The sequence below is a fragment of the Aythya marila genome, assembly GCF_965140915.1.
Source record: "Aythya marila genome assembly, chromosome: 17".
Classification (NCBI taxonomy): domain Eukaryota; kingdom Metazoa; phylum Chordata; class Aves; order Anseriformes; family Anatidae; genus Aythya; species Aythya marila.
Window position 1 is genome coordinate 6762843 of NC_139058.1, and position 27047 is coordinate 6789889.

Genomic DNA, 27047 nt, shown 5'->3' on the forward strand with positions numbered 1-27047 from the left:
TGGGAAGCCTCCTGGCTGTCCAACCAAACAGCCTTGAGGATTCTTGTAGGCATCGCTGCTCTCTGTGCTACATATTTATACCCTTCTACACACTGAACATGGAAAATATTGTGAGAAAAGCTTTCCGAGCCAGGATTTAGGGCTGAGAATAGAGGCAGAAAGCCCTGGGGGCTCAAGAGAACATATTTCCATAGTCTTTCCAGATGTCCCTACAAAAAAAAAGTAGCGGAGAGTTGGAAAAGTGTGGCTGGCTCCAGCGATGGGTGCTCCTGAGAAGCTACCTGGGATCATCGCCTCGAGGTGTAGGAACAGGGCCATGGGAAGGGAGCTGCTGCCGGAACGAAGGCTGAGGTGCCCAGAAGTGCTTCCCCTTCTCCCCCTAGGGATAAATCCAGTCTCACATTATGGATTTGGAGGTGCAGGGGGAGAGGAGAAGCTGGGCCCAGGCCTGCATACCGAGGCTGGTGACAGCTCCAGGACCGGTCTCCTCATTCTCCACCCCAGGGTCCTGCTACACAAAGCCCATGAAGCTGTGAAAACGCAGCCACCCCAGGGAGAAAAGCACTCATAACCAGGCTCCTGCACTCTGGCAGAAAAGCCTGAGCTGAAGCAGAGCCGTGTTGATGGCACAGTTTTGGTTTGGGTGCCTTTAGCTGTGTCCGTTTTCTTTTCTCCCCCTTCCTCCTACCTCACGAAGGAGCAGCTGCTGGAGACCTGCATGTGAGGAGTGGATTCACAGGGCTGGGGCAGGCAGACAGGAGGTCCTGGATCCTTTTTTCCCTGGCTGGCACTGTCGGTACAGGAAACACTCAAAAATCCCCGACCTTTTGCACCCATCAGCCATGGCTGGGCTGCGCTCGCTGCTGCCGTCTCTCCCCGGTGCCTGATTCTCCTTATTCACCTCCTTTCCATCCCTCTTCCTTTCTCCCACCCGTCAGAGTCAACACTGCAGTGGCCCATGAGTGACAGCAAGAAACGAGGGACTTGATTTTGTTGAACTTTATTGGCTTGCAGACCTTTGTTTTAAGCCGCCAGCATTCGGCTCGCTGCCTGCTGCTCCTGCCTGGTAGAAGGAGAAGCTCCAGGAGCGCAGCAGTGGTAGCCGGAGACAGAGAATTAGGTGTCTGATTACCCAGGGATCGGAGGGAAATTCAGATCTCCAGCTCCTAAAAGTGAGCCCCAAACACCCTTCATTTCCATAACGCGTTTCGTTATTTCTATAACATTTCTGCTTAGCTCATAGGCTTGCAGGAAGATCTCGAGGTGCCCTGCAGATGCCCCAAGCTGTGCTCTTTGAGACCCCAGTGGCCGGCAGACCTGTGGCTTGCTCACAGCACTGGGCACCCTGAGCCAGCTCCTCCACCCTGCTGAGTTCCCCCCATTCTGCTGCTGCAGCGAAGCTGGAAATCCAGTTTAACCATCTGCTTGGGAATTCCCCTGTAGCTGGAGGGGATTGAGCATTCTCACACCCCAGCATCGAGGGCGCGGTTAAGGCGAAGGACGCATGCGTGGGATCCGTGTGCACTACCTAAGCCAGGCTGACCCCCTAAAATGTCCCTTCGGAATTGGGGCAGCTGGTCAGGACCCAGCACGGCATTTTGGGCTGCCCCAGATTTCCACGGGTGGCAGTGGCACCCTGGAAGCTCGGTGACAGAGTTTGGCTGTGCTGGGATGGAGGCGAGCGTGTGATGTGTGGATGTTGTCAGACCTCCCCGTCTCACTGGGTTGCAGGGTCTGAAGAAACCTGGACGTTTTTTGCTCTGAAAGACAAATGTCCAAGGCACAATGCACTCCAGTAGAAGAACTTGCAGGGGGGGATACTTTCAAAAAGACCAAGAGCTCCCCCTACAAGTAAGGGCTTCTCCAAGATCCGTAAGCACCTTCAGACATCTTAGAAAGGGTTTGCAGCGTAGCACTGTTAGGATCCAGTCCTCCAGCCTCTTACAGTGGACGTCACATCACCTTTGCTGGCAAAGAACAAGCTGGAAGGCCCCAGCTGGGCAGCACATGGCCGCAGCACGTGCTCCAGAGCCGGGGGGAAGCCCGTCACACTGAGACCTCCGAGCCTGGACTGAGGTGGGGCTGCAGGGCTTTTGGCAGCTGTGGTTGGATTTTTCCCTCGGTACCGTTTCTTCACATAAGCAATAGTTTGTTGAGGCTGGTGGGGAGGTGACTGGTAGACAGAGGAGCTTGGGGTTCAGTGCTGATTGTGAATTTTGGGGAGCCCAGGTAATGACAGGACAAGAGAAGGACCTGAGTGAACCGTAGTAGAGCTGAGAGCATCACCAGAAGAGAAGTGAGACTCTTCTCTATGGGATCTGGAGCTTTACTCTATCACCTAAAGCTATAGGTTGTTAAAACACCAGGACCGTGGGAGGCCAATATTAAGGTTACATACTGCAGCAGGATTTTTTTTCCTTTATTTCTCTGATAAAGCTACTGCTGAGAGCAGCACAACGCTGCTGACTGCCTCTCAGTGGGTCATTGCCATGCACCAAGGGCAGCAGTTGGAGACTTGCTCTGTGCTGGCTGTGAAGGCTGCTCTTGTGACTCAGTGGTCAATATATTGGATGCGTTTGGATCCCACAAACAAATCTGGATTGAGTTAGAATTGCCCAATGACCTATTAGTACAATGTGCTTTTTTTTTCCTGGCATGCTTGTTTTTTTTCTCTACCCCGAAAGCTCTTCAGTGCTTTTCAGCAGTTCACAGATAGTTGGGAAAATGTGCTGCCTTCGTTCTCTGCGTGGAAGGAAATATCTTCATCTTCTGCAGGTTTTGTAAGCTTAATTAACGAAGTGAAATTGCTTTCAGATTCTGTTTTCCAACAGTCAAAACATAAACTGTCAGGCTTGCTTTGGGTTTTCTTTTATGGCTGAATTTTGGGAGAGAGGGAATAGAAGAATGAATATTACCTGCTTATTTAATGGGTGAAAGCAGAAATCTTTTCATGAAGATTGACTGACTTGATGGTATTTTTTTATGGGGAGGAGGGAGGATTAGGGTAAAGAGCAAAAAGAATAGCTCTAGTTAAAACTCATTTTGGCAAGTAAATGCGTATCAACACACTCGACAAAATTCCTCTCTGCCTCTGTTCTTGCTGGATTTATTCAGATGCCGTAAACCTCCCAACTGCATTTTCTTTTACCAATATGTTTTTCATTTTCCATGTTTTGCCGCTGTTTAGGACCTTATCAGTTCCCTGCCTGATGAGAGAAGCTTCTGCTTTTTCTCCTCAGATGTACCCGCTTTCCACGGTCGAACTTAAGCATTTAGCCATTATTTTTGGGTTGTTTCCTTGCAAACTGAATACTTTCCTTCCCTGCTTCCCCCCCCCTCCGCTGTTTAGTTACACAGTGGGGAGTGTAGAGGAAGGAATATATAGAGCTCATTTATTTTTAAGTAACTGTAACTAATGGCTTGATCAGCTAACGTAGTGGAAAATATGCAAACTGCTCGGAGGAGAGTGGATGTTAAAAATGTAACTTCAACATTACTGAGACATCTTTCAGCTCTAATGACAGAGCGAATAACAAACACGTCAAAAACTTTGTTGCTTCTCTAAGCAAAACCGGGTAATTTAATTTATTTTCAGTGATGGTTTTGCCTTTTACGTATTCAGCTCCTTGTCCAATTTGCTGTGATTCTTGTCAGATCTCTTTGTGTAAACAGATTTTTTGCTTAAACAGTGGAGTGAGCAGGGTAACAGGACTTCATCAAGCCTCCCTCTCTTCTCTGCCCCACACCTTTTTGGCTTATCTGCGTAAGATCAATTCTCAAATACTGATACTGTGGCTCCAGCAGGTGCACGTGCTGGTTTTAGTTGTCGTTGCTTCCTGAGCAGATGCTCGGTTGATGTGAACCAGCCCCAGTTTATTGACGTCGTGGAAGTGATGTTTCCTTGCATCAGCTGAGGATCTGGTGCCAGTTTCTGGGGCTGTGAAATTACTTGCACAGGAACACAGGGCCCTGGCCTCCTCTTTGCAAGCCACCCGTGATGCCAAGGGCTGCGAGCAGTACGGTGGAGCCTGGTGGGCTGCTTCTTGCCCAGATCTCCTGGGATGGTGGGGAATAAAGCCCACTTGTCTAATGGGAGGAACGCCAAGGTGGTAAATGTTGTCTTTTAGGGTATCCTCCAGATGCCTGCACAAGGCAGGTTAAGTCAGTGAGATTTGAGCTCCATCTTTCCTTGCTCAAAGGGCCGTGGGGTTTTGTGGCACCGTGCCTGCAGCTCGCCCCTCACCCTTCTTGGCACAACGCTCTCCATCTCCATTTCTCCATCCGTGGCAGCAGTCAGATCCCAGAGCTGGCCTGCTGCTTCCCTTCACACTGCAGCGGGGACAGGGCAGCTCAGGCACGTGGTTTTGTGAGTGTGTGCACACACACACGGGTTTCTTTTTAATTTAATGCAGAGCTGCAGCAAACCATTCCACCCACAGGTGAGATCTTTGGAAAACTAACTGCCCAAAGCTCTGAAGCTTTCAGCCTTCACGCTAACGCACGGGCCCAGCTGGCTGGAGATTAAAGAGCGCCGTCTCAAACCAAAAAGCATTTGAAATTGCACCACTGAGCTGGCAGGAAATTCCAGCTTTTTGTAGATGTAGGAGGCGTTGGAACGGCGAGGAGCCATAAGGCAACGTTCAGAGGTGAATCGCAGCATCAGCACCTCGCCAGGGGAGGCTGCCCCACCCCGAGCGCTGCACTCGGGCACGGGGGAACCGTCCACAGCCTTCCCAAAACATTGGGGGAGCTCTGGGGAGGAGGAGCAGCTTGGCTGGCAGCCGAGCTGCTGCTCCAGCTGTCTTCATCTGCAGAAGAGGCCTCGTCAGGCTCGGGGTGAATCCCAGCGCAGGGCTCAGCGCTGGCTTTTCGTGTGTGGAGTTTCCACTGCCATCAACTCCAGCAAGCCCCGGACGTGCCAAGAGATCCCCAGAGCAGATTTGGATGTCTCTGTCCTGCCCAAGATAAACAGGCCCTTTGCTTCTCGGACTGAAGTGCTCATCGCCTCGGAAGATAACACAAATTACCGGGCTCTTAGCTGCTTGGAAAGGAGTCGGTGCAGATTGATCGTAGAGATTTGCCTTGAAGAAGCACGAATGATAGGAGAGCGAGAGGACTGTGTGGTTTTGGGGACCTTTATCCTTTATTTAGTGCATGTGTGGGGAGAGAGGGCATGAAACGAGGCCGTCGGTGAGCATCGATTCTGAAAACTATACAGAAAATGAGCACGGTGGCTCTTTCCCTTCCGTTCCTACACAGGCTGCCAAAGATTATCACGCCGGTGACAATGCTGGGAGGCATCTCAAGAACTCGAGGCCTCCTGCGAAGCCATTAGCACCAAAGGGAGGCGCCCCCCTCGCCCCCCGTGCTGAGCAGAGCTGGGACCGAGCCCTGCCAAGGCGAGTGGTGCAGAGCAGAATCCGCGCTGACGACAGATGGAACGAATGTTATGGACGCATCCCAGGGCCGGGGCTGTTGCGCCACATAAATCAGTAGCACAACTTTGCCAGCTCCAAATGCTTCGCAGGGCTGGACTTTCAGCCAGCTTCACGTCTGGCTTTGCAACCCCAAAACCGTATGGTCAAATTGCGAATGCGCATGCCCTCGCGTGAACCTCCAGCCCGTGAGGCTGTTTTCGGTCTGCCTCGTGTAGATAAACGTGGCTAAAAAAAGCCATCACCAAAAGATAATTCCTTGATCTAAATCCCAGCATTGCCCTGTGCTCGTGGGCTGTGGATGCTGCAGATGAAGTGTGAGGTTCCAGGCTGCAGATGCTGTCGGAGCTGCGCCGGTCGCTCGAAGCATGTCGTGCTACCAACACCAGCCAAAGGTGATGAGATCCCAAATAATCGGAGTGGCCAAAAAATATTTCACGTTGCTCACCCTGCCTGCGTGCTGGTGGCCGGGCTGCTTCTTCGTGGGGAGAAGCTCATAGCACACAAACATCGCGTGTGAAAACTCGCTCCCGTCATGAAAGCTGCTTCCCATACACAGCATAAATCCCAAGTGCTTGTGATTTAAGACAAAAAAAAAAAAAAAGGCAAATAAAAAGATTTGCTGTTAAAATTATGACTTGGCAGCACCGTGTATGTGCGTGGGGGGGAAGTGCCTGCAACCTTTTTAGAGGAATACTTGCCCTTTGGAGAATGAACTTCCATTAAAGTAAAAAGGCTTCGCCCTTCTAGGTGGGATTTTGGCAGCGTGGGGCGGAGGAAGGGCCCAACCGGCCGCTCCAGCTTTCTCACTCCATTTCAGCCGTGACAAAATGAAACGTTTTAACGCAGCACTTCTATCTCTGACAGCTGCGGTCGCCTCGTGTTTACAGAAGACATCCTGTTGTTCAAGGGAGACACTTTTGCCTTGTTGAAATGAAACGACCTTTTTTTTTTTTTTCTCCTCTTTCTTTCCAATAGCAGCTTTACGCAATTCCCATTCCGAGAGGCCGTTGCAGTGGGGACTCTCCCCTCCGCTCCCAAACAAAATCTGTGTTTTGCAACGTCGGGTTCTCCACCGAAAAAAAAAAAAAAACAAACAGCTCCAATTTGTGGAGCAGGCGGTCCCGGCACCCACACGGGGCTGGGTATCGCATTCAGTGCGGCTTGGGAGAGAAAAACCTGGTGGCCGTGGTGGCTCTTGCTGCGGCACGGAGGCTGGCACGTGAGCAGATCCTGCTGCAAGCATCCCCGCCCGCCCGCCCGCTGCATGAATCACAAGGAAACGCCACCCCAGGGAACAAATTGGTCATTGTTTGAAAGAGCTGATGGACAGTATACAAGCAGGGGAAGAACTGTTGCAGTGCAGGCAGAGGGAGGCTGTGGCCGGCATGCACGGCGTAGCCACGCAAACACGAGCGAGGCCGGGCATGCTTTGCTGCCTTACCAGAAGAGAGTGATTTGTGCATGTTTTGGGTTCCCTGATCTGACGAAACCTTTTCTTTGTACCAGGAAGGCATAAAATAAAATAAAATAAAGTGAGATTACTCCCATGGCAGCAAAGGTTTGGGGGAAGCAGGGGCATTGCTTCTCCACCTGCCAGGGCTCCCAAGGCAGTGTCCCAGCACTCCTGCCCTGATTGAAATCATAGGTCCAAGCCTAAAATAGTTTCAGCTCTCCAAGCCTGCTGCACATTGGGATTTTCCCCCGTCTCACAGGGGTTTATGGCTTTGTTCACCTGTTGGCTTGCCCCTGTGTCTAGAAAGGCTCTCAGGTACTCGGTAGGAGGCTCAAGGTCCCCACGTGAAGCAGCAACAGAGCCAGGGGTGGTAGCTCACCGCCTGGCTGCCATGTTCGGGGGGGGGGCATTAAATGTTGATGCTTTGCTACCATTTTGGTGAGGGTGCTGGCCCAGGGTAGAGCCAGGTTCCCTCTGTAGGCTCTCCTACAGCATCAGAACACCGAGGTGGAGATCCCAGGTTGTTTCATGCTGAGGTGCCAAACGTGGAACCGCACTGATGCCTCTGAACATGCGCTTCAGGGTGCTCACTGACCCATGGGACGGGGCTGCTCGTGCACATACATGCGGGCAGCATGAAGAAGCGTGCCCCCGAGCTTCCCCAGCCCCTCTGCTCGTGGAAACAAGCCCGCAGCCCCAGCGCCGCATCGCCCAGCATCTGCTCAAGCGGCCGGATCCTGCGCCACGCTCGCGTCTCTCCCGGCGCTGGCCCCCGGCATCTGTTTGCTGCATGTTCCCGCGCGTGGGATCAGAGGAGCCGTGACCTCGCAGGCGTGTGATGTCTCGGAGGAGCCATCACTGCGGACAGCCCGGCGCTCGCGTGCCTTGTGCTCGGCTCTGCCGCTGCCGCCGAGGGCTGGGTGCCGTGCTCGCGCCTGCTGATGGGTATCTCCTACCTCCAGCGCCGCCGAGCTGAAGGGAAACGTGTCCCCGTCCCCCCAGCTCCGTGCAAAAGGCCTTAGATGGAAGAAATAGTGAGATCCTATAAGATCTCTATCAGGGGAATGGCTTTCAAGTGACAGCAGTGTCTTTAATCCAGCGAAATCTTTCTGTTTCTATTGATGCCCTACAATAAAAACAAAAGTAAAGAGAGGGAAGAATTAAGAACTGGGAGACTTGGTTTTAAAAGGCTTATAAAAATACATATAAAGTGAGAGACGAAGAGAACAAAGGGGTAATGGAAGCCGACAGACAGTTCTCATGCCATTAAAGCTGCATCTCAGGAGAAAAAAAAAAAGGAAAAAACTTCCCCAAGAAAAGTTAATCATTACTGTTGGGGGGGGGGGGGGGGGAGGGAAGTGTTTTTATTGTGAACATGTGCAAATGGAGGCTTCAGCCGTATAAAACCCATGCCCACAATAAGTATATTTGTGTAGCAATTAATGTGAGATCACAGGCTCGGCTTTTGCCAAATAGTCATGTCAGCATGGGGTATATTATGTGTGTCAAGAATCCAGTTTCCAAATGTGGAAGACATTGGGATCGTTGTAATTAAATGTTTTGTCATCGCAGGGCAAAGCCGCATGCACTTCAGCTGAAAACGGCACCTAAAACGCAATTTCCAAGAGTTTGCTTTTTTGGCAGCTCTTTAAGGAAACTTTATGTAGAAGGAATTTCAAGACACTTGTAATTAGATCTCGCCCCCCCCCCCCCTTCCCCTTCCTCCCCCCTCAAAATGCAGAGGGCAATTTTTATTTTTCCTCTCAAGCCAAGGAAACCGGGTTTAAATCTCTCTTTATTGTAGCAGGGCTTATCTCCCTGGTTTGCTGCGTTGATGTATCTTTTCCATTAGGTTGCTGCTAGGGTTTCTAGTAACACTTCTGTGAATCCAATACTTTCTGGGAAGTTTATTACAGCAGCTGCTAAAGGCAAAGCAGAGGCGTCCAAAGAGTGCAGGAACACACATTTACCACACTTACAACTCCAACAGATTTAGTTACAAGAACTGCTGCAATTTCTCTTTTTTTTAAAACTTTTTATTCCCCCCCCCCCATTCCTTGTGGTCTTATTAAGACCGAAAAAAAAAAAGGCTGTGGTCCCTGGTACTGTGTTTCTGAATTCGTTTTAAGTAAAGCTGGAGGCTGTAGGGGAGTGTGGGAAGGTTCTTGGCATGGATGGGCTTGGCCAAAGCTTGTAGAGGAGATGCATTTGAGCGAGGGGGTGGGAGGGGGAGCGCACGCGTGGATGTGGATGCAGGAGGGGGGCAGCATCTCTTATAGGCTTTGTCCACACACAAAAAAAAAAAAAAAAAGAGCTATCTGCAAACCGAGCGGGCTTTCATCGCCCCAGTGCGATCCAAGGGTGTTCAAAAAGTGAAACACGTCGTAAATCTGCGGGGCTGGCTGGAACTTGGAAAGGTTTAAAAGGCGGCATGGGCTGCTCCGCGCGGCCCCGCGGGGGAAGCGCCTGGCGGTGGCTTCGCGCGGCCCGGCTGCCTCTTTATCTCCGCGCTAAGTGAGATAATTCCCACTCGTTCCTCCCTGCCCTCAACCCAAGGAGCTGGAGGCAGATGTGGCCCGCTTTAACGATGTTGACTGGCTGAGAAAGAAGCTTGGGGAGTTTTCAGGGATGGTTTTATGCCTTCCTTATTGGGTTTGGTGCCGTGAATGTCACTTGGGATGGAAGGGTGCACAAGTTGGTCTTTATTTCACCTTCGCCAGTGCTGTTTCTTCAAGCGGTTTTCTACCACATCTGATAAGGTTGGCCCATACTAAAGCTTATTTCATGACTTTTGTCTTCCACTTTCAGGCCCTGTTCTTTTATATATGCTAGGAAAATGTGCTGGTGACTGGGGCGTATTTTGCTTTAGCTTAGCAAAATGCCCGTGTTTCCATTTTGGTCTTTTATTGGTTTTAACCACAACTCCTTGGGAAGGACCGCAAGTGAGACCCATTGGCTGCATTAACTTTGGGGAGACGGCGCTTCATAAAGACACCTGCTAATTTATTGCAGCGAGGCACTAAACGAGGGGTTCTCACCACTTAGGCAATGTTTTATATGAGCGCAGTGGCGTGTGCTTACACGGCGAGCCAAGTCCATGCAGAACTTGAACCTGCAGCGAGCCAAATCCTTTGGTCTGTTTGTTTGTTTTGTAGGTGTTGCAGAGGGACGTAAAAAAAAAAAAAAATTTTTTTTTTTTGTATTAAAAATCCCCCTCTTTGCAAGTGATTCACGGAACACCTCGTCCTCACTGCATGTAGCGTCTTGTCGGCCCTGGAAGCGCGCGCAGGTTGAGCCGCCTGCGCGCTCCCGAGGGAGCCGCTGCTCGGTCTGTGCTTGCCTTCAACGGCCGTGGCACGGAGGAGCCGGCGGGGGGCAGAGGCCGAAAGATGTTGGTTTCGACTTGTTTCAGAGGAGGCAAAACCCTTCTCCGAATCGTGCCAGTGACGCCTGCTTTTCCCCTTCCCAGCAAAAAGCCAGCGCGAGCCTTGTCACTGTTTGCGAAGTCCGACGAAAGCAAAGGAAGCAGAATAAACATGGTTGTTTTCCTTCTAAGAGCCAGGCAAATAATTCGGCGTGAGCAATGTGGCTGCCTAATCCTATTACAGCTTCTCTTGGAAGGCGAAATCCTCAAGCAGCTCAATGAATAATTTCATAGAAATCTCAAATATTAACAATGAAGCTGGAGGGAGGCGGGGGCAGAGTGGCAGAGGTGATCTTGGCTTTCTTGCAATTCTCCACATGATGCCAGAGAGCATGGAGCGCCCTTCTCGTCCACGCTGGTGATGCTGAAAGCTTTTCTTTGCACTTCTGCGCCTTCCATCAACTGCGCAAAACAGCCTTGAAATCCAGGGGTGGGCAATTTCAGGCCGCGCTCGGTTTCTCCAGGTTGGCGGGGTGACCGTTTTGAACAGGAGAGGTTATCGGTGCCCCTTCTCCAAAGATAGATGAAGGATGCTGAACTCTTGAACCCCTCCCTCTCTGCTCTCCTGTTAGTTTTGCCTCTCCTTCCACCACTCGTCACTCATCTGAAAAAGAGCCCGGCGGCCCCGCGATGGCTCTAGCAGAGCTCGCGCGTCCCCCCCGCATCCCCCGCCGGCTGCTGGCACCCGTTCAGGTGAGCTGGGAGCGGCTCTGACAGCCCGGTGGACAAGTGCCATCGGCCGGGAAGCCGGGCTGCCAGCTGGGACACCGCTTGAATGACTTAGGCGAACGTATTTTTCTTGATCGTGCTCCCGCATTAATTGTTTCCCAGAATATTTTGCTACACCGATGTCACGCTTCCGTCTGCTTGGCTCGCGCGGCACGGAGTGGAGGTATTTATGAGCGGGGTTTTTTGGCGCATATTTTTCACCTTTTTGAAATGCTTGGCGCTGCTGTCGGATCCTGGAACAAATCCTGCCTGTTGAAAATCCAGAGCTATGGTAGTCTGATCAGAGCTAGGAGGGCAAGAGCCGTGGTTCACCTACTCGGCTGCGATGCTGAGAGCTCTGCGGAGATTTGGGCTGCCACAGGGGTGGATGCAGCCGGTGCCGAGGTCAGGCCTCCCTCCCCTTGCCCACTCTGGCGTAATTTGGGAATAACTGCATTAGAAAAAGCCCCAAAAGTCATCCCCAAAGTGGTGCCAGGGAAACCCGGACCCCAGGGCTGTGTGGGAGCACCGGGCTTGTGTGCAGCTTGGCAGCCTCGTGCTCTCGCCCCGCTGTGGTGTTAGTGTGGGATTTTCTGTCTCATGGGACAGTCCGTGAGCAGGGTTCAGACACACGATCGAGTTACTGGGGCTCAGCTGCTGCGCATTAACCAGCCACGTGGGTATTCCTGGCTGGTGACAAGTACAAGGTAAAACCTGTTCACTGAAAACGTCTTCCTGAGCCCCAGATGGGTTGGTGAACCCCGAGTGGTGTGACTGCTCCTGCTGCTCACTTGGGTTTGCTGCAGGGGACGCTTGCAGCGAAGCTGAGGCTACCCCAAATTTATTTTGAGCTAGGTAGATGCGTGCTAGCCTAGAACATGAAGAAAATGCGATGACCTCAGCCCAAACAGATCCGTTCGAAGCTTGTAACTGGTGGGACACCCCAGTGCCACATCAGCCTAGGGCCGTGGGGCCACTGTGCTGGGGTGAAATGCATGATCACGGCCACAAGTGGGATCCTATATGGCCAGGTGGGATCCCATGGCACGTGTCCTCATTGAGCAGCGTTAGCCCCTGCCTCCCAGCCAGCCTCCAGCTAAATAACAAGACCCACAGCTTGTGTAACCCCTTCTGCCTCGCTCATGCAGTTTCCACCAGGAATAGTGGGTTTTGGACCCTACAAAGCCCTTCCTTCAGCTGTAGCAAGATTTAGGGGATAGGGACTATAAACGTAATAGGGAAACCTGAAAGGAAGTCCTGCGAGTGGTGTCCCCATGTCTGTGCCTCAAGGTGGGAGCAGGTAGAAACAAGGCACCGAGCAGCTGGGTGCTGCGGGGAGGTGGCAAGGGCACGGAGAGGTAGGAACAGAGCACTTTGAGGCTCAAAAATCAGGCGAAAAGTGGGGGGAAAAAAAAAAAACATTTCCAAATCCACGTGGTGTTTGTCATTTAACAACCCCCTCAGAAAACACCTCCCGGGCTGCAAGCTGATGGCAGCCCCGCGCTCCCGGCGCGTGGAGGTCGGGGCCGGCGGTGGGACAGCCGTGCTCCAGCGCTGCTGCAGCTCGCGGGCTGAACGGGAGCTTAACTGTGTCCTAGCGCGGGCCAAGAGCTTTACATCTGGCACAGCGAAGCACGATTTGAAGATGATTAAGTATCTGCCTACGCTGTCTATTATTGGAACTGCGCTGAAGCTGAGGCTGGGGAACCATTTTCTGAGCAGCCGTCCCGGCTTCCTGAAATCAATGATGAAAGTAAGCAAAACAACGTGTTTACATTCCTCTGCGCTGAAAGCCGAGCAGGTTTTCAGGTGCCACCTCATAATTTTCTTTTCTTTTTCTTTTTCCATAACCCCCAAAAGTACCGGAGAAACCCCGAGGTAATAGTTTTCCCTCTACTTCAGGGGTATCTACTTGGGTTTTCCAGAATTTTACAGCTTGTTGCAAAACAAACAAACAAACAAACAAACAAAACCCCTTTCCTGTAAAAATGTATGTAATTTTAAGCAGAATACCTGCTTACTCCCATGCAGTGATTTTTGAGGAGCAAAGAATTAGTTTCTTCTGACTCTATTGATCTACCTCTTTATGTGCTCGTATATTTATGCTTTCTACTATAGAAAAAGTGATGTTAAACTGAAGGGATGAAGCTTCGCAGGCTTGAGGCTTGCAATTGTCAGGACTTTATTTTTTAGGAACATTTCTGCAGTTAGTTCAGGAACATTTCTTCCTTTTATAATTTGCATCATTATAATGTTTTTGGGGCACTGCTGCTGTAACTGATTTCCTACGTACACATGAAACCGCAGCTTTGATACAATAAGCTGCAGCAAAGGTCTATTTAGACCTCTTGTTTTCCAGTAACTGCCCATAATATTAGCAAATGAAAAAGCGCCGCGCAGTCTCATGCAGACAAATGCTCCTCGCTCGCTAGCCGGCATAAATCAGAAATCAGGAGCTCACCTAAAGTCAGAAAAAAAAAGCAGCAGAGGGCATTTTGTAGCTGGCAGCGGCTGCAGCTCGCATGTGGATGGGCTCTCGGAGGAGCCCTGCCCCAGTCAGATACTAGAAATACAGATGGCTTTCATGTTTTCTCCGTAAATAATCTGAATAAATATTTATCAGTAAACACAGTAGGGTGTGTTGTTTTTTTTTTTTTCTACAATGGAGTTGGCTGCGTCTGTGCGCAGTTGTTGGGCAGGGATGTGTAGGAGTGATGGAGGGGTTCCAGGCTCCCTGCTCTCCCCGTAGCAGAAAGCAGAGGAAACAGCAGAATTAGTTTGCTATCAGAAAATGTGATTTTGATGGAAGCAGTGTTTTTCCCTCACAGAACGCCCTGCTATTTACAAAACTTCTTTAAAAGAAAGAGAGAGTTTCTTTGAATTGCAAAATACCTTATTTGAATGTTTTCAGATTGAGAAAGCTACGTTTTATTAATTTTTGGAAGTAATTTGGAGGAGAATCCATAGAGAAATAATTGAACAAAAGGCACCGAAACCAGATGAAAGAGCTTGCTCTTACTGAGATGAAACATTTTGTTGAACTTGAAAGTATTTGTGTTCTTGGAAATAAGCTAGCTCAGTATGTGTGTGTGTGTGTGTGTGTGTGGTTTGTTTTGCTGCTCCACGAAATATTTTTAAGATGTTTGGGACCTGATGGTGACTTGGAAGTCAGAAATTTTTCCAATTTCTGCCTTTCTTAAAGCAGCCGCAGCCATTCACTTCTGTGAAGAGTTGTTAAAGCAGTGAATAAATGGCAATTTTTGACTGGGGGGGGCAACGTGAGGGGGTACATCCCACGTTAACCTGTTTTCATGACCTGCACGATGCCATCGGGGGGAACATCCCCAACTCCTTGACCCCATTTCATCCTCCCTGAGCCAGGTAGGGTCCCGAGCAGTGCCAAGCCTTCTTGCTGCTGATGGACAGCGCTGTGCTCCCCGTCTCTGGGGGCTCCCCAGTGCCATTTATTCTCCTGAAATACCCGTACCCCCCAGGAAGGATGGAGCAAAGGAGGAAAGCTTGTTTTCCCTCACCCCTCGCTTGCGTGCATCTGCATTCTTTCCCTTTTGGGAAAGCTTCCCTTCAAACGGGCTGTCTGCAGATGCCCTCATCACTCAAAAGGCAAATGTTGCTCATCCCTCTTCCCAGGAGCAAGCCCCTTACCTCTGCGTGCATTTCCTTGATTTTTGGGTCCGTGCTTACCCTTCTACAGCCATCCATGCGAGCAAGGATGGGGTCGTACCTGCTCATATGGCAGTCTGCACTGCTGAGCACTTGCTGGTGTGCCTGCTGTTAGAAGGTACTTGCATTAAGAAAACATTTCTCTCTGCTCAGATTTATACACTCAAAACATGGGGGGGGGGAGTGGGTAAATGCCGTCTGGCTCGCGTTTGTGTGTGTGTAAGGTGAACAGCTTTCTACCTCCTTAAAAAAAGCATTGAGCTGAGAATGTTGGAGAAACGCAATATTTCCGCTTCTTTTAGCACTTCAGGAAATGACAAAGAGAAAAGGAGTTTGGGGAAAGGCACGGCTCTGGGCTGAGCGGAGAAGTAGTCGCCTTGAATAAGGCACAGGGACAGGAGGGGGCTGGCATCCAGGTGGCTTTCGGTGGTGATGGGGACATCGTCCTGTCCCCAACAGTGGGTGACAGGGGTTGGTGTGAGCATGAACCCAGAGAGGACTGGGGGAAAAAGCACGACCGGGGCTTCACATCCCCACTGCTGCAGCTCAGCAGGAGCTTCTCTGACCTGGACAGACCAGGCTTTCTCGCAGCGCCTTGACCTCTCGGTCCAACACAAACACAAAGATTCAAAGCTACTGGACCAGGGGCTGGTGCGGCTTCCATTAAGCCAAGGGTTTTGCCCAGTAGATTCCTGGAAGAGGCATGCATCAAACAAAATGGATCAGGAGGGAAGCCTCCACATCAGACGAGCCCAATGACCTCTGGAGTTAGATAGCATTGCTGACAGTCAGCACGCTGGGGAAGGGGAATGATGGAGAAAGCCAGGCTGGACTCATATTTATTAATTTCTTTAAAGGCTTGATGCACTTTCAGGTCCAAACTTGCTGATTTTCCCTAGTTCATCTCTCCCAGGCCACAAATATATTTTCATTAGCAGGGATAGCTGGGGGCTGAGCGGCTGCAAGTACTGAAACAAGAAAAGCAGCCAGGGAAGCAGTGAAGATTTTACAGCATTGCAACCAAAGGAAAAAAAAAAAAAAAAAAAAGCTGAGCCCTTCCAGGGAATTCGGCTGCTCTTTGTTTTCTCCTTGCATGCTGTAAATATATGTCTAAATATTGATACATTCCTCGAGCATCCATCTAACCCTGGAAATGCACTAGGGAGCCCACGGGAAGCATGTGTACGCATGTGCGTGTGTAAATAGATAGGGTTACGCTGGGGCTGGGAGGCAGGATCAGTCCTCGGTGGAAGCAGATTAGTTTCATGCACTGATTGAGTTCATTCGGGGGCCAAGCGTCATATAAACTACTGGAGACGTTTCTTTCTTTTTTCTTTTTTTTAACCTTAAAGAAGGAAAATCCCTAAACCAACTCCAGCAACGGCTAGGTGAGCCCCTTGCCAGCGAGGATGTGCGTGCGCACACAGACACGCGATAACTTCGTCCGGCGCTGTCATAAAACCAGAGACACTTATATGGGGGTGAAAGGGCAGGGGAGGCCTTGATTTAATAACCGGGGAAACATTATTTTTCTGTTATTAATTACGCATTATCCGTAGTACATTTGCTGCGCTCACTTTAGATAAGGTTACATCTATATTTTTATTAGTGAAACTTCTCGGGTCACCCAGGGGGAGTTGGCTGGAAGGCAGGGAATAGAAACGTGCTCGAAAAAGCTGGGGGAGATGGTGTGTAGCTGAACAGCCTCCCCCTTCTCTCTCTGCTCTTTTGGGGACTGATCCTGGTGCATTCTTGGCATAGCTCACTCAGGGAACGCCAGCCGAATTGAGGCTCAGAATAAACCTAGGGCAGCACCAGCCTGGAGCTTCCATAACGTCCGGAGGATGGAGGTGTCCGTACATGTGCACTCTTTCTCCGCAGCTTGTAGCTACCGGATCGGGCAAATTCAAAGTGAAAAGTTACGCTGGGCGAGAGGAGACTTAAAAGTTCAAGTGCAGGGCTGGTTCAGTGGATTCTTTTCATCTCCCCACACTCAGCTGCCGACAGCCCTTCTCTCGTCCCCACGGGGCTGGGGGAGAGGCTGGAAGTTGGGGTCTTTGTGGGGGGGGACCATGAGGGTCCCTGCCAAGAGCTGGCCCAAGCCAAGATGCCCAGGTCAGCTCCCAGCCCTCTGCTATCAGCCACACATGGCGAGGTAGCGGCGGTGCTCACAGGGATGCAGCCATCTCCAGTTTCCCATCCGAGGACTTGCGTAAGACCCGGGGGGAGGGACTGGGAGACCCATGTGAAATGAGGAAAAAGAAGCGAGAGAAAATAAACAGCCCTCAAGGAACCCACTCCATGCAGACGGCTGGTTTGTGTTACGGTGCGGTGAGGAACCACTTCATGCAGCGGTGCTTGGAAATCTTCCTAAGTGGAGCTTCGGGGGGGAAAAACAGAAAATAAAAAAGGTTTTGCTTTTTGGCATGTCCTTGTAGCAAGCCCTGCTGTTGGGGTTTGTCCCGACAGCACCTGAGGCCTCTTCCCTGGGCCAGCAAAGTGCTGATTCTCACCTCCCCTCTGAGAGAGCAGACCCTTCTCCCCACACTTAACCCTACAGCGAAGAGCTGCTGCTCCGTGACCCCATACCACATCCTTTGGGGTTACCGCTACAATCCCATGTGGGTCCTGTCCCCCCATGACTGACAGCGACCCCACTGCGTTTCTCACAGGAATTCATTTTTTGTCACCTTTACATCTTCCAGCACCGCTCACATCAGTGCTTGCTGCTGACCCATGTCAGGGAGGGATCTGTGCTGGGTTTCCCCCTTGGGGCTCAATCATGGGATGTCCTATCCCTACAAATATAGGGATGGAGACAGTCTACTTCTGCTCTGGCTGAACTGGAAGTCACAAGGCCTGGAAATTATGGGTTGTCTGTCTTTCTCTCCTCTCCATACGCTGCTGCTTTCAAATCTGCCTTCAGGTGTTTGTCCATTTGTCCCCTGGCTCAGGACAAGGCAGAAGTACAATTTTCCTTCTCAGACATTAAAGCCTTCAGCAATACCAACAGGAGCAAAAGTGTGGTGGCTTTTTTTTATTATTTTTTTTTTCCCCTGGGAAATGGTTCTGCCTTAGTGACTGACAAGCCAACCGCACGTGCACCTGATAAGTGTCCAGACAACAATTTCCGTTGTTTGACCAAATCAACTCGATATCCTGTCTGAAGTCAGCACAAGGACTTGCAGCAGTCAGGCTGCTCCCGGGCTATTAATTGGTGTGAGCAGAGACAGCCACTGCTGCAGGCTCCTGGTCCAGGGGTTAGCATCACCTGGGTGTCCCTTTGGGGTTTGCTGCTGCCCCACTGAAACATCTTTCTGTCTTGCAGTTAGTGTCAGCATTTCGTTTGGCTTTGTTTTATTCTCCACTGCACCGTTTCTAGTGGTAAAGTCAGGAAAAATGGGAAATCAGCTCTACAGCTCCGGACAATGTACCTCTGCTGGCGGTGTGGCTGGGGTTATGATCCTGGTGCTCAGCTTGGCAGGACCCTTCTGCATTGTGTGCGTTTTGCTCTGGGGCATCCACTAATATCACGAAAAAATCACGTATCTGTTTTCCTGGCTGGCATACTCATGGCAGGGTGATTTGTGTGGATAAAGCTTTAAGGTAAAGTTACCTTAACACTCTCCAAAAACTGTTTGTGGAACTTCCCTGCTTGAAAATACTCGTGCCTCCTATCTGAGGGGCTGATTTAAGGGTGACTGTCCCTGCTGTGAGGAGCGTTAATGCAGTGCTCATCTTGTGCTCAGCTAGAGCCTCCAAACACGGGGTGCTTTTCTTGAGGAATAAAGAGAAAAAAGGGAAGCAGTCCCCAAGCGGAGCCGCAGTGGTGTTGCTCCCACGCAAAGCGGAACGATTAAAAAAAGGACGCTTTTGTTCTACGTGTAGACCCAGTCATAATAGGCACAACAGGAAAGTACTTAATAGGGGTTCAGCTTGCAAAACAGTAATTAGGAATGATATTCCTCTGATTGCTCAGGGCTGCGTTTGTGATAGGTCATTCCTCAATTGTGGCTGAATATATGTGATGTGGAGGCCCATACTTGCAACGTTACAAGGCATGCATGCTTTTCTTTAATCATTATTATTTCAGTTACAACCCGGATGAGTGATCCCAGCTGGTAGATAAGAATCAAACACACACAACTATGGCTCATCTTTCTCAACATATGGAAACCCGAACTGCAGAAGTAGTCTCCATCTCAAACCCTGCTCACCCGCTGTCCACCGAGGCGGTGTTTCTGTCCTGTAGTTAATTGATGAGCAATTATCTAACCCAACCTCAACTCTTCTCTGAACATCGGGGCAGAGAGAAGTCCTGGGCATTTGGCTCTTAAGGGTGTTGAATCAAGGCTGGCTTTTCCTTTCTGCTAAGCCTGGGCTCCAGTCTTCTGGTCAGCTCTGAACCGTGCTGTTTTCTGGCTGCTCCTGCTTTGTCTTCATGCCCCACTACAGAATTTTTCCTTTAAATGCAGGGGAAGGTAGGTCATGCTGTATGAGGTATTTCCTAGACAAGTTTTAGATGGATTTGCCTTTGTTTCAGTGGGTTACCTGCACAATCAGAGCAGCACCAGGACAGTCTCAAGGCATGCATTGATCTTCCATATGTCAAAATACTTTGCCCTTTACATTAAAAAGGAGAGGGGGTAGAAAAATCCCCTGATGAAGGGGAAGGGGCAACAATGTCTAATCACTGCAGAACCATCTTGAGCTAATTGAGTTTGTCTAAAATTCATCCAGGCTTTAAGGTTTAATAGAAGATGATGGTCTTAATGCATCACATGCCTTGGAGTAAATGGATACTCTGCTTTAAAGGCCCTGTTGATGTTATGTGAAGGGGAACAACAGTTGTTATGATTCTGAAACTCAGATTGAACCCAATTAATCAATGCTGAGATGATTTGAATCATGTGGCATGCATGGTCACCTCTCTGATATTCTATCCTTATCCCTCCCTAGCATGAGACATGATTGATGTCAACCGTACACCGAATTTTCAGGGGGGAGGCTGAGCCAAGTCATTTGGACAGAGCAACAAATTAGATCAAAAGTGTGATCCAGGGGAAAGGAGATCGCTTTCCGAGTGGGAGCTGACATTTCTTTCGGTGCCTTGGGTGCTCTGTTGGGGCACACGTGCCTCGGGGACTGCACCGGACACCGCAAGCGTGCACCCGGGCAGGGTGCTTGGCAGGAGGTGGCTACGTGTGCAAAACTCATCTGAAGGCACTTTTGCATCTTCCAGAGGCCCAGAAGGGAAAAATCCATCTCCCCAGCGCTACCTTGTGCCTGTCCCGGGGGGGGGCAGATCTGGCTGGGGGTTACCGCTGGCGCTCTCGCCTCCCCTCGCCTTGCATTTCTGCTCCCAGAGGAGGAGGTGGCGGGGGTGGGGGCGGCTCCATCCCCGTGTTTCTGCGGATGGGTGGAGGGCTGGGAAAGCTGGGAGGGGGGAGGATTTCTTTGGTTTGTTTGCTTGATGTGCAGAAGGAGGTTTTCACCGTCATCCTGGGTTTGCCACCTCCCTTTTTGCCACCCATGCCCACCGGCACCTCGGGAGGCAGTGGGGGGCTCCTCTACTCCACGTCCAGCCCTATTACCCACCCCCGACAGCCCCCCAGAACTCAGCATTCAGCCGAGGCTTGCCCCTGCGAGCTCAGCCAGGTTTATGTGCTCCGTCTGCCTCCAGCTCCATCACCCCCTCCCCAAATTCACGCAAATCCTCCGGTGTGGGATGCTGCAACACCCCCCTGCAAGGACCCCAAGCCTCTTTTGCTCCATCCGACGAGGTGGGGGTGAGCAGTGGATGAGGGGGGGCACCCTGCAGCCCCCCGGCTGTCCCCTCAAGGGGGCTCGAAACTTTCGTGGCCCCCAGTTTCCCCCTGCCCGTGCCCAGCTCCCGGCGCTGGGAGGGCTGGGGGAACTGGTAACCCTCAAGTTTGCTCCGAACCAATTAAAGCAGAGGGAAAAATTTTAAAATTAAAACAAAAGGAGTTTGCCTTAATTATTATTTTAAGCGATTCCAACTAATTTTGATCAAAGTGAGCGCCGTAACAGTTGAGCACAACCTCGTCTCATCTCCCTAATGGCTTTCAGAGCGTCTGCGGGGGAAAGATACCTTGAGGAAGTTGCACGATGTCAAGATTATTTTTCATTACTGCAGTTTTGTTGTCGTTAGAAAAGCAACAAATACTGTTAATCTGGTTCAGCGAGGGGGCAGAGCCCTTAACTACAGTACTGTTTTTTCACTCATTAAGTTCATTTGTGCAAAAGTCTTGTGATATAATTGCTTGTTCGGAAGTACCTTTGCTCGTTTCCCTTTATTTTTGCCCCAATCGAAAAAAATCGCCGCTGCTGAAAATCGCTGATGATCCTGACACGTTTTTCTCCCCCGGTGGAAACGCTGATGAGCTGAAGCGGGGAAAATAAGAAATTCCGACGAGAGATGCGTTGTTTTTAAGAAAGAGACGAAAAATCTGTGCCGTGCAGGGCTCAGCGCGTGTGCACGCGTTAATTAGGGGCTGTACTAATAAATTAACGCAGGTACGAAAGGAGTTTCCCTAAGTTTGCAGAGCTGGGCTATAAATATTACGAAAAAAAAAAAAAAAAAAAAGGGCTTTGGGGAAGGATTTCAGCGCATCAAATGTTTTCGCCCCTGTCCCTTCAGTCCTTCCTGTCTCCCCTGCCTCCGTCCCGAAAAATACAAAATAAAAAAACGGGGAAAACGGGGCTAAATGTTGCCTGTGGATCTGGGTACTTTCAGTTTTTCCCCGCTGTCTTTGCAACAGAAATTCCCACGCCGATGCCCGGAGCCTATGGCACCCCGGCTGGAGGGGAGATTTGGGGTAAAACGCCCGCTTTGCCGTGATTCCTGTGGCGGGAGTGGTGGCGAGGGGCTTTTTTGGGGTAGGAAACGTCGCGTATCGGGCTCGCAGGGAGGAAGGGGGGGACATTTCTCCTCCCTTTGACCCCCCGGGGATGCTGCAGGGGAGCGAGCAGCCCGCACTGCCCCCTCCAGAAGCTCGCTGTCGGGTTTTATTCCCTGCCCAGAGCCCTTCCAGAAGCGCATTTGCCGGGATTTTTTCATTATTATTACTATTTTAATTTCTCCCCTCTCGCCTGCCCGCTCCGTGCGTTGATTTCGCGTCTTCCCATCGCTCCCCTCCAGTCGCATCCCCTGGGGTTTGCAGGGGAGGATTTACCTCCAGGGGCTTGCAGTAAAGGATTTATCCCCTTCCCTCATCGCCCAGTTACGGACCCGGCTTTTGCCTTCCCGACGCCTGGTGTGGAAGCCCTGGCTCCTTTCCCCGCTCGGCTGGAGGAGAAACCGCCTTTGACGCGCTCTGCTAGGATGTATTAGGGTTTTGTTTTTCCCCTTTTTATCAGGCCTCGTTGTCCCCCCCCCCCTTGCCGTCTCTCCCCCTTCCCCGGATGATGCTTTCGTAGCCGCAAACCCCCCCCAAAAAAGCAGGCAGAGAGCGAAACCCGGAGCGCGGCCGGGGCGGCTCCGAGCATCCCAAATGCGGCCGCGGACGGGGGCGGGTTCAGGAGCGGGGCCGGGGGGGTCTGGGGGGGCCGGGGGTTGGCCCGGCTCGGCTCGGCCCGGGGCTGGCCGGGAAAATCAACGGGAAGGGGCACGGGGGGGGGAGCTGGGGGGAAATAGCCGTCCTTAGGAGGGAATAGCATCCTCTAGGGAGGGCGATAGCTATCGATGGGGGCAGGAGGGGGGAATAAGCATCCCTGGGGGGAAATAGCTGTCCTTGGGGGGGATTATTCATCCTTAGGGGGACAATAGCCATCCCTGGGGGGGCTATAGCAATCCTGGGGGGCCATAGCAGGGTAACCACCATGGAGCAGGGACAGCAGGGACAACCAGGGGACAGGGGTGGTAGAGCCCCCTCCCCCCTTCAGGCCCCCGGATCCCTGCGAGCCTTTAAGGGGAAGCTGCCCCTCCACCCCCCCCCCCGGTAAAGATTTGGTGATTTTGTTTGTGGCTCTGATGAGAGGCACCCACCCTGTGCCCCCCCAACACCATCCCAGCACCCAAGTGTCATCTGATGGTGGAGGTGGGTGCACGATGCTTGAAAATGCAAAAAACTGCAAATGCAAAAAAAAAAAAAAAAAAAAAAAAAAAAGGAAATGCAAAAAAAAAAAAAGGGGGGGGACTCCCCCCAGCATCTTTTTCGCCCAGCTCCATCCCCGTGCTCCCGGGTGAGCGGCCCCTGCAGTGCCCTCCCCGGTGAGTTGCGAGGGGTCAGGCAGAGGGGGGTGAGAGGTTAGTGGGGGCCAAAATAAATCCCAACGCCCCGCTCCCCAGCCATCCCCTGTCCCTCCCCACGCCCCGCCACCAGCAGCAGTCGGGCTGACACTCCAGCCGGTCGGAGAACAATCCTTTTAATCAGGGAATAATCCACGGGACACTTTAAAGAAAAGCTCGCGCATTAACCCTGTGCCCCAGTATAATTCTTCCAAGAAGCATCTGGTACTTATATCGCAACATGGGATTAGCTTTCTCCTTGCGAGTACACAAGATCAAAGGGGTTTTCCATGCTCTACGGGGACCTTATCGAGGTGTCCCTGCTCCGTGTTCAGGGCAGCCCTGCGAGGCATGGGGCTTGTGTAGGTTCCTGCAGCCTCCCTGCGGGGTTTCAGCAGGAGGCGACCTTTGGTGCGCCCAGGGAGGTTTCTGCTGGGGTGAAAAGGGGGGTTCAGGTCCTGTCTGGGTGTGGAAGGGATGCTGATTATTTGGGATTTATTTCACACCCGTCTGCACCGCTGTGAACCTCTTCTGGGCATCGTGTCCCAAAGCCTCGTGGCTGTCCAGCCCTGAGGGAAACGGGGAGAGGAGAGGCTGAGCTGCTCCTTCACCCATGGTGCTGCAGCTTCAGGTTAGGCCTCGCTGGTGTTCTTGGGCTGGGTCGTAAAAAGATTTACAAGACACTGTTAAACCAGCAATAAAAACAATTAACTTTAATGGCACCTTGGTTGGGTTTTTCTCTCTCCTCCTTTCCCCCAGAGCCGGAGCGCAGTGCGCTACCTGCCCGTGCACCGCATCGGGGCCAGCTGGGTGGAACATCCCCACTCTTGGGCCACGGGGGAGAGGGATTTGGGATCTCACCCCAGCAATCCCTAAGGAGCTGATGAAGAGAAAGAGCCCTGGGGCCAGGCCCCAGCAGCAGGACCTTCCCCGCTGCACCCCGGGCGCCCACAGGGTGCTCCCAGCCTTTCCCCAGGGCAGGGCTGGACGGGGAGCAGTCGGCTCCTTGCCCTCCCGCCGGGGCTTGCACCCCAAAACGTGCCTTTGAGGTAGGGACAGAGCATCCTGCCTTCAGGAGATGCTTTGCTGAGCCTTCTGGATCGAGCCCTACCCAGTCCTGGGTCAGGGTATTTTTCTTTCAAACGGGGGAATTAATTTGCAAGGACCGGGAAATGTTAATGGCGGATATAAATCTGAAGCGGCCAGAGGATGGGCATTATCCGAAGTGCAGCAATTTAGTAAAATCGTCTCTGTCCCTCCATCTTCTCCCCCAGCCCCCGCTGGAAATTCAATTATTAGCCCGGCAGTATAAATGATAGTGTGGCAGCAGTTGGAAATGCTGGTTGGGGTGAGTTCATTAGACAGATGGCTTACAGAAAGGCTTGCAGAAAATACAAATAAAAATTGATATTTACTCCTGGTGATCACCAACGGGGGGTATCTGTCAATAATGTCATAGCAAATACATTTCTTGCAGTGACAGAAGATAGGGCCTTCTTTGCTTGGAGTACTTCTATATGAGTATGTGAACATCTGGACAGGTTGTACGAAACATGTCCAGAAAGCATCGCTGCTTTGTTGATCTCAGAAGTTATTAAAAATAAAAGAGCTGGCCACAGAAATGAATCATAAAGTGCGTTTGGGCTTCAAGTGAAATTTCAACCCTGAAAAAAAAAAAAAAAAAAACTTTAATATTTTACAGAGGACGAGAGATCCAAACCAAGGCAGGCTACGTAGGAAATCAGCAGCCCAAAGCTTTCAGATGCTCTCAGATAAGCAGCTTCTCCAAAAGTTTTGGACGTGCACACTGCTGCGATGAACGGGGACATTCGTCGTGCGTGCACTCAGCCGCTTGCTCTTTAAAGCCCAGCCAGCTTATTTCTCACGCTCACAAGCACCGAGGCATCTTCTTAGCACGCAGATGCCACCGTGCAGCTTGCTTTGGGTTTATGCCTCGAGCTTAGCCTCCGTGTAAACGTCCGGAGCGAGCAGCGCAATAACCCAGCTGCAGCTTTGCTGACGCAGGGGCAGGGCCGCGCCGACGAGCCGCAGCCTGCCGGCCGCTCAGCGCTAACTGTCCAGGCTCTTACCCCATCCCAGAGGGAAATTGCCCCAGCAGATCCTTCTCCTTCCCTTTCCTCTTCGTTTGTTTGGGTTTCCTCTTCCTAGAAATGTAAAAACGTGCTTTAAAAGCATCATGTTATGCAGCACAGTGAAGGAGATGGATAAAAATAACTGGGATGGGGGTTTCCTCCAGAGTAGACAAACCCTTGGTCTTTGGTGGTTCTGCTGGTGTGTGACCATTTTTCTGAAATGGGCATTTTGGTCATTTGCTGTGGGTCATTTGCTGTGGCTTCTTTTTGCTGTGGGTTCCCCCGTGCTGTGCTCTGCACGCTTGGCACCCCGTGAGCAGCTGCTGCAGTCGGCTCCGTCTCGAGGAGCTCGTCACACCCGGGCAGCAGGAGCACGGACAGGTAGTTGCATGCAATTAAACGCCGTGAGTTACCACTTATCAGCGGAGCTGCGGTAACCAGCTAAGGGCATGCTCTTGGCACGCTCTCGGCCCTGCGCTTCCCAGCCTTGCCAGCCCTCGAACGCTGATTTTCCGCGGGGGCGTGGATCCCGGAGCAGTGGTTTAGCTGGTGACAAGCGGTTTGTTTGCCAGTTACCTTCCCCAAACCTCTTAAAACCAAGCCTCAGATTCCGGGGCTGGAAAATGCTGTCCTAGCCCATTCCTGAAATGAGTTTGCCCCAGCTCTCCGTGGGGAGTGCGCACGCAAGGCAGTTAATGCTGTTCAGCTAACGAGCACTAACTCGTTAAGTTTCAGTGACTTAGTCCTTTATGTTCGCCTGGCTATAAGGGAGACCACACAGAAGCAGAAAGAGCAGCCGGCGCTTTCCGTGGCGCTGGTATCCAGAGTCGAGGAGGAGGGGGGAGAGGCGATAATTATTTGTTTGAGCTCTCCTGTTTTCCGAGAGTCGCCGTTTGTTTGTTTTCTGAGCCCTTTGCTTTGTGGCTTTCGAGCTGGGCTCACGAGGCGGCAGCAGCAGCATCCCGCGGGGGCTCCGAGCAGCCTTGGGGTGGTGTGTGGGGTCACCGGGGCTGCGGTGGGCATGGGGACAGGACCATGCTGGGAGTCACTGGGAGATGTCAGCTGGCGGTGACCGTGCCTTGAGGGTGCCACGCGTGGGCTGTCAGCAGGCTGGGAGGGCAGGGGATGCTCACCGCCAGTGGGAGTGGGATTAGTGGGTGTTTTTGTGGTATTTCAGCGCCCTCCTCCCCGAACTTGACAGCAGATAGCTGAGGGGGAAAGAAGTATTCTGTTTCCCCGCACTGCTGTCACTGCAGCTCGCAGTGAAAGGGAGACAAAGCCTGGGCTTATCTCCTAAGCATTTCCCACCACCTCTTTGGCCCCTCTAATGCCAGCTGGAGGCCCCTAATTCTCCTCCTGTGCTGTACGTGGGGCTGAGGACAAGGGCCCGTATCCCACCTGCAGACCTGTGGCTGAGCCCTCCCCGACTCCAGCACACAGCCAGGGCTCAGGGCTGCTCCCTGGCAGCCAGACACGAAGGTTCACAGTCACCAGCCCCATGTTTCTGTTGGTACCCGTAACCCCAAATTCCTTACCACCCCCCGGGAAGGCAATAGCAACACGGCACGAAGCTTGTCAGGGCAGGAGAGCAGCACCACTGAGCTGCTGCTAGGAAAAGCTGGTCACAGATACAGGTCTCTGCTTTTCCTTTGCTGGTTATACAAGCACTGTTTCGGGAAAAGAGGAAAAAAAAATTGGAGACAGACTTGAAACAACTGCACTCTGCTGGAAGAGTGTGCGTGTGAGATATGGAGTAGATTACAGCTTGACATGGCACATAAAAACACTCTTTCCTTTTAACACCTTTATTGCAAGTTTTAAAGGGTAATCAAAATATGTTCCTAGCTGTTTGCTTATATGCTATAAAAGGACACTCATACCTGTGAAATCCCATGACCTACAAATAGTAAAATTTGTGTATTTTTTTGCGCCCGTGACCTTTTGAGCAAGGCTACATAAATAAAACAGAAGCGAAGTGTCGGAGACGTAAAAGGAGGGT